Source organism: Trachypithecus francoisi, unplaced genomic scaffold (assembly GCF_009764315.1).
Source record: "Trachypithecus francoisi isolate TF-2019V2 unplaced genomic scaffold, Tfra_2.0 Lachesis_group6, whole genome shotgun sequence".
Classification (NCBI taxonomy): domain Eukaryota; kingdom Metazoa; phylum Chordata; class Mammalia; order Primates; family Cercopithecidae; genus Trachypithecus; species Trachypithecus francoisi.
This window is the reverse complement of record NW_022681471.1, coordinates 25,660,100-25,672,598: the sequence shown is the minus strand read 5'-3', so window position 1 is coordinate 25,672,598 and position 12,499 is coordinate 25,660,100. Positions and strand designations below refer to the sequence as shown.

At 47.9% G+C, this 12,499-nt stretch overlaps 1 long non-coding RNA gene across 2 annotated transcripts; it reads right to left on the bottom strand.

The window, feature by feature from the left end:
- Nucleotides 1–3,753: 3,753 nt before the first annotated feature.
- On the bottom strand, nt 3,754–9,481 carry LOC117077870. 2 transcript variants are annotated; one of them, XR_004434850.1, is made up of 3 exons: nt 8,789–9,481; nt 3,989–5,450; nt 3,754–3,885 (listed from the first exon to the last, which is right to left on the bottom strand). It is a non-coding gene; the product is annotated as an uncharacterized LOC117077870 (long non-coding RNA). The 2 variants fall into 2 exon arrangements; XR_004434849.1 differs by having other exon boundaries at nt 3,754–5,450; nt 8,789–9,479.
- Nucleotides 9,482–12,499: the final 3,018 nt, after the last annotated feature.

Here is a 12,499-nt window from a genome sequence, read left to right as displayed (position 1 = left end):
CTTTTAGATATATTAACTTTAGTTCATTTAAAATCTGCCTCTGATAATTGCTGTATCTGAAATCTTTGCAGGTTTCTTCTAGTTCTTGCTCATGATGTCATTTTTCCTTTTGTGCTTCATTATTTTGAGTACATACTCATTGTCCTTGAAAATTGTTTGTGCGGTTTCTTTAAGTTGTAGGGTCAAAGTACATTGCTCCAGAGAGGACTTTCGTTGACTTCTCCAAAGTGTCTTTGGGGATTACCAGTCTGGGACCATCTTAAAACAAATTCACAACTTGAAATTCCTGGGGCTACCTAGGTGATATGAATCCAACCTATAAATTTGTTACAGGCGGTCTCTGGCAATCCTATCCTTTCTTTTCTTTTCTTTTCTTTTTTTCTTTCTTTCTTTCTTTCTTTCTCTTTCTTCTTTCTCTTTCTTTCTTTTTTTTTTTTTTTTGCTTCCCTTCCCTTCCCTTCCCTTCCCTTCCCCTCCCCTCCCCTCCCCTCCCCCTCCCCTCCCTTCATCTTCCCTTCCCTTCCCTTCCCTTCCCTTCATCTTCCCTTCCCTTCCCTTCATCTTCCCTTCCTTCCCTTCATCTTCCTTCCCTTCCCTTCATCTTCCCTTCCCTTCCTTCATCTTCCCTTCCCTTCCCTTCATCTTCCCTTCCCTTCCCTTCATCTTCCCTTCCCTTCCCTTCCTCTTCCCTTCCCTTCCCTTCATCTTCCCTCCCTTCCCTTCATCTTCCCTTCCCTTCCCTTCATCTTCCCTTCCCTTCCCATCTTCCCTTCCCTTCCCATCTTCCCTTTCCTTCCCTTCCCTTCCCTTCCTTCTTTCCTCTCACTCTGTCACCCAGGCTGGAGTGCAGTGGTGTGATCTTTGCTCACTGCAACTTCTGCCTCCCAGGTTCCATCGATCCTCTTGCATCACCCTCCTGAGTAGCCAGGATTACAGGCACACACCAGCATGCTTGGCTAATTTTAGTGATGGGGTTTCACTATGTTGGCCAGGCTGGTCTCGAACTCCTGACCTCAAGTGATCCACCCACCTCGACCTCCCAAAGTGCTGGGATTACAGGTGTGAGCCACGGTGTCTGGCCTGGCCAAAACTTTTCAAGGCCAGTTTTCTTCCTTCACCCTCTCCCGGCCACCCTCTTGTTTGTTTAGCATCAGGGCAGTCTTCCTAAGTTCATTGGAGGCATGGAGCAGGTTTACTTCTGGCTCACCTTTACCTTGAGGGTGTTGCCTTTTGGGAGAGGTGGGCAGTCTCAGCTTCACGTACAGAGGGTCTCATACTAGCGTTTTCATCTGGAAGGGCCCTGGCCCTGAGTTCTTTCCTCCTCATCCCATGAGGCCACCAAAACTGAGGTCCAAGTTTGTCCTGATCAGCAGGTATCCTCAGGGCAATAGCAGCATCAGTGCTCCCTACCCAGCTTGCCTCACTGGTCTGCTTTCCTTTAGAAATTTGCATGGTAGTTCCTTATTTTCTTGTCAGCTGATGTTGCTTTTAGGGAGATATGCGCTGTATTTTATTTCGCACTTGTAGTTTTCAGCAGGAGATTTGTCCCAAATAAGATTGAAATTGGAAATCTAGTTAAAATTTTAAAGCACACACCTACTATAGGAGGAAGGAAATGAACATTTATTTACTTTCTTATTCCGTACTAGGAGCTGTGTTGGGTCTTCTCATATGATACAGCCAAAAAAACCATAAGGTTGAGAAAGATTAATTGACATACAAAAGATTGCATGTGGCAAATTTTCAATTCCAGCCCAATATTTTGTTTGTTTTTGTTTGATACAGGATCTCACTCTGTCACCCACGCTGTAGTGCAGTGGTACAATCATGGCTCACTGCAGCCTCGACCTCCTGGGCTCAGGTGATCCTCCTACCTCAGCCTCCCGAGTAGCTAGGACCACAGGCATGCACCACTACGCCTGGCTAAGTTTTGTATATTTTTGTAGAGACGGGATTTTGCCATGATACCCAGACTGGTCTTGAACTCCTGGGCCTTGGCCTCCAAAAGTGCTGAGCCACCACGCCTGGCCCAGTCCAGTGTTTTTCTATCCAGATTTCGCTTTCTCTTCTCTTCTCTTCCCTTCCCTTCCCTTCCCTTCCCTTCCCTTCCCTCCCCTCCCCTCCCCCCCTCCCCCTCCCCCTCCCCCTCCCCCTCCCCCCCTCCCCCTCCCCCTCCCCCTCTCCCTCTCCCTCCTCTTCTTCTCTTCTCTTCTCTTTTCTTTCGCTTACTTTTTTTGAGGCAGGGTCTCACCCTGTCACCCAGGCTGGAGTGCATTGGTAGGATCTTGGTTCACTGCAACCTCCTCGTCCTGGGCTTAAGTGATCCTCCCATCTCAGCCTCCTGAGCTGGGACTACAGGCATGTACCACCACATGGCAAACCCAGCTCTGTTTGCTTTCTACTATAGGAAACTACGCCTTGTATTTTTTGAGTACCTACAAGGTCTCAGCTTTGAGGATACAGTTAAGAAGTGCCTGACATATAGTAGATCAAAAATATTTGTTGGGCCGGGTGCAGTGACTCACACCTGTAATCCCACACTTCGGGAGGTCATGGCGGGTGGATCACCTGAGGTCAGCAGTTCAAGATCAGCCTGGCCAATGTGGTGAAACCCCGTCCCTACTAAAAATACAAAAATTAGGCAGGGCGCAGTGGCTCACACCTGTAATCCCAGCACTTTGGGAGGCTGAGGCAGGTGGATCGCCTGAGCTTGGCAGTTTGAGACCAGCCTGGCCAGCATGGTGAAACCCCATCTCTACTACAACTACAAAAATTAGCTGGGCGTGGCAGCAGGCACAGTTAATCCCAGCTACTCAGGAGGCTGAGCCAGGAGAATCACTTGAAACCGGGAGGCAGAGGTTGCAGTGAGCCAGGATCATGCCATTGCACTCCAGCCTGGGTGATAAGAGTGAAACTCGGCCGGGCGCGGTGGCTCAAGCCTGTAATCCCAGCACTTTGGGAGGCCGAGACGGGCGGATCACGAGGTCAGGAGATCGAGACCATCCTGGCTAATACGGCGAAACCCCGTCTCTACTAAAAAATACAAAAACTAGCCGGGCGACGAGGCGGGCGCCTGTAGTCCCAGCTACTCGGGAGGCTGAGACAGGAGAATGGCGTGAACGCGGGAGGCGGAGCTTGCAGTGAGCTGAGAGCCGGCACTGCACTCCAGCCTGGGCGGCAGAGCAATACTCCGTCTCAAAAAAAAAAAAAAAAAAAAAAAAAAAGAGTGAAACTCCATTAAAAAAAAAAAAAAAAAAAATATATATATATATACACACACACACACATATTACACACACACACACACAGACACATATATATATATATATGCTGAATGAGTAAATGAGTGAGTAAATGAATGAATTGCAGCAGGACGAGCCACAGACAAAACTCCTCAGACACCAGATTAAAGAAGGAAGAGGTTTATTAGGCGGGAGCGTCAGCAGACTTGCGTCTTAAGAGTTGAGCTCCCTGAAAAAGAAATTCTTGGCCTTTTAAAGGCTTACAACTCTAAGGGATCCACGTGAAAAGGTCGTGATAAATCGGGCAAGTCTGGGGAATGTGACTAGGGGCTACGTGCATCAGCTTACAGAACAGAAAGTTTTGCAATGCTTTTCATACAATTTCTGGACTTTACAGATAACACAAGTAGTTTAGGTCAGGGGTTGATGTTGTTATTATTACTTTTTTAACTCCTAGGGCCAGGTGGTGGTGCCAAGGTTGTCTGGCTATTTATCTTACTTTTGTTTCTTCCAACTTTTTGCTTTCTCTCTTTTGTCTTGTCTCGTGAACTAGGCAAGGTTGGGGGAGGAGGACAGCAGGAGTAGTACCGGTCTCCTTCTTTAGCCCCTCTTTGAGAATTTCACTAATTAGTGGGAGTTCTCACTTTTATTTTTACTTCCTGAGTCTCTTTGCGAGACAGAGCGATAGTGTTTTATGTAATACACTTGTGCTGAAGTTTTCTGACCAACCGTGGTAGCTACAAAACCTTTTATCATTTGAAGGAGCAAGCGTAATACACAGGGGAGCAGCAAGCAAGTTTCTATTACTAGTAATATACTTATAATGAGGGTTTTAAATTCTCTTATAGCTGGAAACTATTTTCTAAATGTAGACCTAGGATCAAACCTGTGTTAAGCCTGTACAGGCACATGTACCAACTTTGTCATGTCCTAAGCAGGTTAGTTCTTTTATTGGGTCTTGAAAGCTTTTTTCTAGCGAGTAACACGGTATTTCTTAATAACAGAAGTTTTTAAGAGCCAGACGCTTGCAATTGTGGCGTCTGTTTGGGGAAAGAGTTAGTTAAAGTAAAGTTATCTTGAGGCATTAACTCTTTTGCTTCTCAAGGCCATTGGTCTCTTATGTTAGCCTTTTTATAAACATAACATGAGGAAATGTGTAGGCTGCCAGCAATGTTTTCAGCCAGCTGAGCAAATAGGTTTTTTTTTTTTTGCTAAAGGAGGCGGCTCTGGTAACTTCCGGTTTATATGTTTAAAGAATGACTTAAAGACTCAGAATTGTTGCTGGGCTGGACGGGTCTGGGTTTCCTGACTAAGTAGTATGTGTACAGTGGGGATACTTATATAGGTGTTTATTCTAGCATGGTTATGGGGGGTAACAACAGCAGAACAATGTACAGCATATTCATATCCAGCAAGGACAAAAGAGGTCCTTACCTGGGAAAAAGGTTGAATACAGCAACAGAACAATAGGAAAACAATTAGTATTACAGGAAAACTATTAGTCTTAAGATTTTTAACTACATCACTTGCTTGGTGAGTCCTTACGCTTTGGCCGTGAGTAGACTAGTCAGCTGCTGGTGTGTGACTAGAGCAGAACTTGTTGTTTCTTCAAGCTTCAGCTGTGCGTAGCCTGATCAGCCTCAGGAATGACCAGAGCAGGGCTGTCGTCCTCAGCAGCAGCTTGGTCTCGTCTCAGGATCAGCCGGGTTGGATGGTCTGCGTCCTGCTGGCTGGTCTACTCGTCCTGAGCTGCCAGTGTTAACTGACTGTGATGGATCTAAGACACAACACCTGCAACTTTAACAGCAGTGGGAGTGGACAAGATTACAGTATAGGGCCCATCCTATATGGTCTTAGAAAAATTAGATTTTACTTTTTTACTTTAAACAGAGTCACTAGATTTAAAGTGGTGTCAGGCTTATAGGCATTTGCATGTATTTAATTATGAACACTTTGTATGGCTATTTCTAAAGCCTGCATTTGCTTTTTTAAGGTTAATTCCTTTAGTTGCTGGAGGTCACCTAATGTGACCTGTGATTTTGGGGTGGCCGACCAAGCAAAATCTTATAGAGCAAATACCTAGTTTGCTTGGTGGGGGTGCACCTGACTCAGAGGAGGACCATAGGCAAAAAGCTGATTTTATCTTAAATGTATTTCCTGGCAATATTTTTTCAGTAGCTGCTCGAGTGTCCAGTTCATGCGTTCCACCTTGATTTGTTTTTCTAAGACAAGTCCAGCCAGCACAAAAGAACCAGTGACTAGGCAAAGGGTAGGAGCAAAACTGCAAGTTTATTTTGGTCACCTAAGGTGTGGGGAAGAGGTCTGTCGGCCTCCAGCAAAGAAGGCCGACAGAGTCCTCCGGTGGGGCTCTCGGACAGAGTTCCCACAGTCCTGACATCCCGACAGGAGTGGGGCTGTGAGAAGGCCGCGTGTGGCGTCCCTCCGGAGCGGCTTTTCTAGGAGTGGGAGGGCAATAGGCGGGGCACGGGCGTGTCGGGGGGCGTTCTGCAGGTGCGACCAGGTAAATCTTGGTCTCTTCGGATTGACGTCACCTGGCGCATGCCCAGTTGGTCTGCACCGTCCTGGGCGCCGGCTGCATTTTCGCGCGCGCGGGAAAAGTTGGTGAAGAAGAACCCGGAAGTGCACCATCTTGCCTCCATTCGTCCAAACAGTCCAACCTTTTATTGGTAATAGTGATAAGGGGCGCCGTGGTCTGTCTGGCTACTTCCTGCTGTTAAGGGGCGTCGTTAAGGTCGGGGCCCATGGTTGGTATTTGGACGTACGGATGAAGAATAAAATAAGGCACAGTATTAGTACAGGAATGAGGAATGGAAGCATTTGTTGGAATAGGGGCAAAACCCAGAAGGAAGGTCCCAGCAAGATTGAGGAGTATGAGATAGTTAAGAAAATTTAGTAAGTTTGAGGCGAGTGGGGGAAAGCCAAACTGATTTCCACTGATTGCTTTCGGTAGGGGCCCTTTTTAGCTGGGAATGAGGAACGAGTGTGCAGAGTAGTTGTTGGCCAGGCAGCAATTAAGGAGTGGAGTTTTTGTGGAGTGGATGGCTTTCCGCTTACTCCTACTACAGAGATATTGGATGGAAGGCTAGGTCCAGAGAAGGACGGCAAAACAGAATAGGTAGCCTCGCTGTTGATTAAAAAATTGTCTTACCCGCTACCAGGAGAGTTACCCGCGGCTCGGTGAGGGTGATGGGGGTCCCCGAGTCTCGGTACCTTCAGTTGTAGTTGTCGTCCAGATGTAGGAGCTGGAAGGAGCTCCCAGGATCCTGGGAAAGGGGGTCACGTGGAGACGCAGCACCTGTTCTCAGGGTGGGGCAATCAGACTTCCAGTGTCCTCCCTGCTAGCAAGCAGGGCAGGGGGTTGCTGGTGGACGAGGGTTAGGACATTCATTGGCCCAATGTCCTGACGCCTTGCACTTATAGCAAGGCTGCGTTGGGGCTCGGGGACCTTGCGGACACCTGTTGGCATAGTGTCCTGCCTTGCCGCACTTATAGCAGGCTCCTTTCGTAGCCTTGGAGTCTGCGGAGTGTGTACTCTCTGGCCTGGGGTTACGACTGGGCTGTAAAGCCACTGCTAGGAGCTGTAACTTCTGTTTAAGGCGAGCCTGCCGTCTCCTCTCTGGAGTTATAGACCTTAAAGGCTAATTTAACCAGGTCTTGTATTGGTGCCTGAGGACCATCCTCTACCTTTTGAAGTTTCTTACGAATGTCAGGAGCTGATTCAGAAATGAAATAAGACGCCAAAATGGTGGCCCCTGTGGGGGAGGCCGGATCTAACCGGGTATACTGGGTTAGAACCTCAGTCAGTTTAGGGTAGAGGTTAGGATAACCTGGAGGTTATGCCAAGTTAAGTCATAGGCCTGACAAAGGTATCTAAATTCCTTTATGTGTATGGTAGGATTAGCTGAGAAATCACCTAAACGCTTCTCAATTTTGGAAAGATCGGCCAATGAAAAAGGGACATGTACTCTGACTACCCCCTCCGCCCCAGCCACCTCTCGCAAAGGTGCTAACACTGTAGGAGGGTGTGGGCAGAGATAGGGGACTCAAGACAGCCAGTGGGGGCCCCGAAGGAGGCACGGGACCGAGTGGATTACTAGTAGATAAGGAGGAGGAACGAGGAGTCTGGGCAGGAAGGGGGGGGGGGAGAGAAGGAGGAGTATAGGGACGAGAGCTTAAGGCCCAAAAGCCTTGTATGTAATTAATTTCGGACCACTTGCCTAGCCGCTGGCAGAAATTGCTGAGGTCGAGCACGCCACAGTGGAAAGGAAAATTAACCGCTTCCTCCTAAGGTCTTGTTCGAGCTGTAAGGTTTTTAAATTGGCTAGGAGGCACCCTAAGGGGGTGCTCTTTGGAAATTTGGACTGGGGGTTTCCCATTGTTTCCTCTTTACTTACACAATGGACACAATGGAAATGGAAGTGGATCTCTGCCTGGCTTCAAAGTGTCCTTTGGAACCATCAGAGACAGACTGGAGGCTCATGGAGCCAAAGTGGAGATTACCTTCAGGCGGACGTCTCCGTCCTGAACGGGTCTCCCAAGCCACTTGGTGGCTCAAAATGGACCTCGGACCTGCACAGGATTTCTGGCCGAGGGAGGTAAAGAGGAGACAAGGGCACTTACCCCAGAGAGGCCGGTGCTCTTTGGAAATTTGGACTGGGGGTTTCCCGTTTGTTTCCTCTTTACTTACACAATGGACACAATGGAAATGGAAGTGGATCTCTGCCTGGCTTCAAAGCGTCCTTTGGAACCAGCAGAGACAGACTGGAGGCTCATGGAGCCAAAGTGGAGATTACCTTCAGGCGGACGTCTCCATCCTGAACGGGTCTCCCGAGCCACTTGGTGGCTCAAAAGGGACCTCGGACCTGCACAGGATTTCTGGCCGAGGGAGGTAAAGAGGAGACAAGGGCACTTACCCCAGAGAGGCCATGAGAGTGAGGGAAGCGGGTCTCAGGTCCTGGTCCGTCTGCCGTGTGGGAGCAGGAGGAGGTTCCTCAACCCTTAGAGGCCTGAGGAGGGGTCTCCTCCCGGGTCTTCGGCATCAACTGATTTGTTTTTCTAAGACCAGTCCAGCGAGCACAAAAGAACCAGCGACTAGGCAAGTGTAGGAGCAAAACTGCAAGTTTATTTTGGTCACCTAAGGTGTGGGGAAGAGGTCTGTCGGCCTCCGGCAAAGAAGGCCGACAGAGTCCCCCGGTGGGGCTCTCGGATGGAGTTCCCACAGTCCCGACATCCCGACAGGAGTGGGGCTGTGAGAAGGCCGCGCGTGGCGTCCCTCCGGAGCGGCTTTTCTAGGAGTGGGAGGGCAATAGGCGGGGCACGGGCGTGTCGGGGGGGGGGGGGGGGTGCGTTCTGCAGGTGCGATCAGGTAAATCTTGGTCTCTTCGGATTGACGTCACCTGGCGCATGCCTAGTTGATCTGCACCTTCCCGGGTCGCCGGCTGCATTTTCGCGCCTGTGGGAAAAGTTGGAGGGGGGGATGAAGAACCTGGAAGTGCACCATCTTGCCTCCGTTCGTCCAAACACACCTTTTCTTGAACTTTGTGGTCAATAGGCTGTGTGTAACTTCTATTTTATTTTTAACAGTCTTGTTAAATCTTGCACTATTTCAGCTACAAATGCTGGCCTATTGTCTGACTTTAAAGTTAGAGGCAGTCTAAACCTGGGGATAATGTCTTTTAACAGTACTTTAGTTACTTCTTGTACTTTTTCTGTCCTGGTGGGGAAAACTTTAACTTACCCTGAAAAGGTGCAAACAAGCACTAGCCTGTACCGATAGCCTCCAGCATGAGGCAGTTCTGTAAAGTCTATAAGCAAGTTTTCACAAGGTATGGCTCTTTCTCCCGTTTAAATTTCTTAGAGGAGGGGTTCTTTTTCTTCCCCACCTTTGTAACTCTATCTACTGGTTTAGCCATCAGTGAGAAATTGGAATTCAGATACGGCAGAATCCTGCTGCTTTTAACTTCCAATGTGACCATGGGCTCCTGGGAGCCTAATGAGAAGGTGCCTAGTCTGCCCTAGTCTTTACATTCTTCAGCTCCTGCCAGCCTGATCAGATCAGTATTTGGTTCCTCCAAGGTGCGGCAACCCTTGGCTGATGGCCTCTTTGTCTTGCAGCCTTGGCCATTTCCTTTATTGCCTTCTGAACATTCACCCTTTTAGTGTCCTTTCTTTTTGCATCTCGCACATTAATCTGTCTCTAGCGTTGTCCGGCTCTTGAATCCTTGCCTAACTTCTTCCACGTCCACATCCGCATCCACGTCCTCTCACATTGCTAATCTCTCTTTTTATAAGAGCTGTTGCTAACAGATTTACTTTTTTTCTTAAGTCTTTATTTATTTTTTTCCTTCCTGAGTTCCCCTGCTCCTACGGCCAGCTGGCGGGGCCGGGCGGCACGGGCCCTGCCCCCGTGCACTGCTGTCTATCTCTCCTGTTTTCTTCTAATTCTCTTTTTCACACTTACTCTTAGTCTTTCTTTTTCTTTTGCTCTTTTCCCAGCACCAGTCCCTGGCTCCTTCTTTTTTTAGGTAGAGCCGGGCTGGGGAGAAGGACTTAATCCTTGGCGTGCCTAGCTGCCACGCTTGTTGCTTTTGCTCTTTCTCATTTTGTTCCTTGGTCACAGTTAACATACACCTTGGTGGCCACTTTTATAGACTGGATGATATTCATGCCTACAGCTTCTGTTTGATGTTACCCTGGGCTTGCTTTACAAATGAAGTATTCACTATATACTGATTTTCAGCAGCCTCAGGGTTAAATGGGGTGTAAAGCCAGAATGCTTTATAGAGTCTCTTATAAAACTGACTTAGGCTCTTGTCAGCTTCTTGAAGCACTTCTGAAATCTTTTTTATATTAATTGCTTTTTTCTTTTCTTTTTTTTTTTTTGAGACGGAGTCTTGCTCTGTCGCCCAGGCTGGAGTGCAGTGGCCGGATCTCAGCTCACTGCAAGCTCCGCCTCCCGGGTTCCCGCCATTCTCCTGCCTCAGCCTCCCGAGTAGCTGGGACTACAGGCGCCCGCCACCTCGCCCGGCTAGTTTTTTGTATTTTTTAGTAGAAATGGGGTTTCACCGGGTTAGCCAGGATGGTCTCGATCTCCTGACCTCGTGATCCGCCTGCCTTGGCCTCCCAAAGTGCTGGGATTACAGGCTTGAGCCATCGCGCCCGGCCTTAATTGCTTTTTTTCTACCAACTCTTAGCCTCTGCAGAAGTGCTTCTCAGTACCTCTGCAAACGCTGAAGCTGAGTTGCATTCTCTGGGTCTTTTTCCTCTTTTTCCTAGAGTTTAACAGGCCCTTTTCTTTCTATAATTCTCCATGCACTTGGAGGGTGAAACAGGCATACCGAGAGTCCGTGTAAATGTTTACAGTGTTACGTTCACTGAGTTCTAAGGCCCGAATTAAAGCAAGGAGCTCAGCTTAACAACAGTGTCCAGGGTTATCACCGCGTATCCTGCACATCTATCTCCTTGTGGGTTGTTGAAGCTGCTCCCGTCCACGTATACTCCCAGTCTACTGATGCCCAAGGCTAGTCCCAGAGGTCAGGTCTGCTAGAGTAAACTTGAGTCCAACACCTCCACACAGTTATGCTCAACAGGATTCTAACTGCTGGGAGCAAGGTGGCGGGTTCAGGGTGTTTCTAGTTTAGTAGATTAATGGTTGAAAAGGGCTGATAGATGAAAATGTGTTGCCCCCCCAGATGTGGGCCTGGTCATTGTAATAGACAGGCCCTTGTGTTTCCCTGAGAGGCATTTGCATAGCTCGAGCAAGACCAGATCTGAGACGGCCCACTTGGCTATCTTGACTTCCTTCCTGGCCTCTTGAGGCTCCGATCCTCCCCTTCGCGTGTTAGTTCCTGAATCTGGTGTCTGAGGGGGCTGTTGGTCTTAGTAAAGGGGGTAGGCTGGGACATATGGAGAAAGAATTTCTGTTATCTCTGGCGGTTCCTGCAAAACTGGCTTCTCTTGCTGTTTCTGGCACTCCCTTTTTAACTGGGTGTCTGCTGCTGAAACTGCTCTTACTTTTACTTTTGGCTTTTTTTGCAAAAAGCTGTTAAACGGGGCTAATTTATGCCGATTTTGTCTATATTATATTTAATCATGAGTCAATATAAAGGAATTGATCTAGGTATACTGGCTGTCCTCTGACCCCTGTCACCACCTTAAATACATGGCCATTGTTCCCTGTCTATAGTTCCTTCGGTGGGCCATCCAACACCAAAAGAGGGCAATTATAATTCACACAGAGTTCTTAACCTCTGGGGGATTAACTTTATAATCCCCTGCAAAACCTTTCTTAAGGTTCTGTAACGTGCATTTTAATAGAGTAAGTTTTGGTGATTTGATGACTTTCCTTTTTCTTTTTTTATTTTTTATTTTATTTATTTATTTTTTTTTTGAGACGGAGTCTTGCTCTGTCGCCCGAGCTGGAGTGCAGTGGCCAGATCTCAGCTCACTGCAAGCTCCGCCTCCCGGGTTTACGCCATTCTCCTGCCTCAGCCTCCCAAGTAGCTGGGACAACAGGCGCCAGCCACCTCGCCCGGCTAGTTTTTTTGTATTTTTTAGTAGAGACGGGTTTCACTGTGTTAGCCAGGATGGTCTCAAACTCCTGACCTCGTGATCCGCCCGTCTCGGCCTCCCAAAGTGCTGGGATTACAGGCTTGAGCCACCGCGCCCGGCTCCTTTTATTTTTCTTTTCTTGTTTTTTTTTTTTTTTTTTAACACAGTTTCTAGCGGAGTGGGCTTACTTTGTGTCTGACCTATTTTTCTCTTGAGACAAAACAACATTCAGACTACAAGAAGGAAAGGGTAAAAAGTCACTCACTCATCTAATTCACACTAAATCAAAATCAAACCTAAAACCAAAGTGTCATTAAAGGCATACCTGTTCATCAAGCAATTTAAGCCAAGTCAAAATCAGAACCAAAACCAAAGTGCCAATAAAGGCACGCCTGTTTATCAGGCATTTCAAGTCAAGTCAAAATCAAAGCTAAAACCGAAGTATCAAGCAATCCAAGTCAAGTCAAAACAAAACCCAAAGTGCCAGTACAGGCACGCCATAGGTGATCAGGCCACGCTTCCACTCAAATGGAGTGGGCAAGTTCCAAAGACCAGTCTTACCAAGTTTCAGATGTCCAGACTTAAAGCACCAATTCCTTCCCAGTGTTCAGTCACTGTGTTGATCCTCCACGGGGGCCTGCCATGCACCGCTCTGATGAGACGTTCCACTGGGGCAAATGCCTACC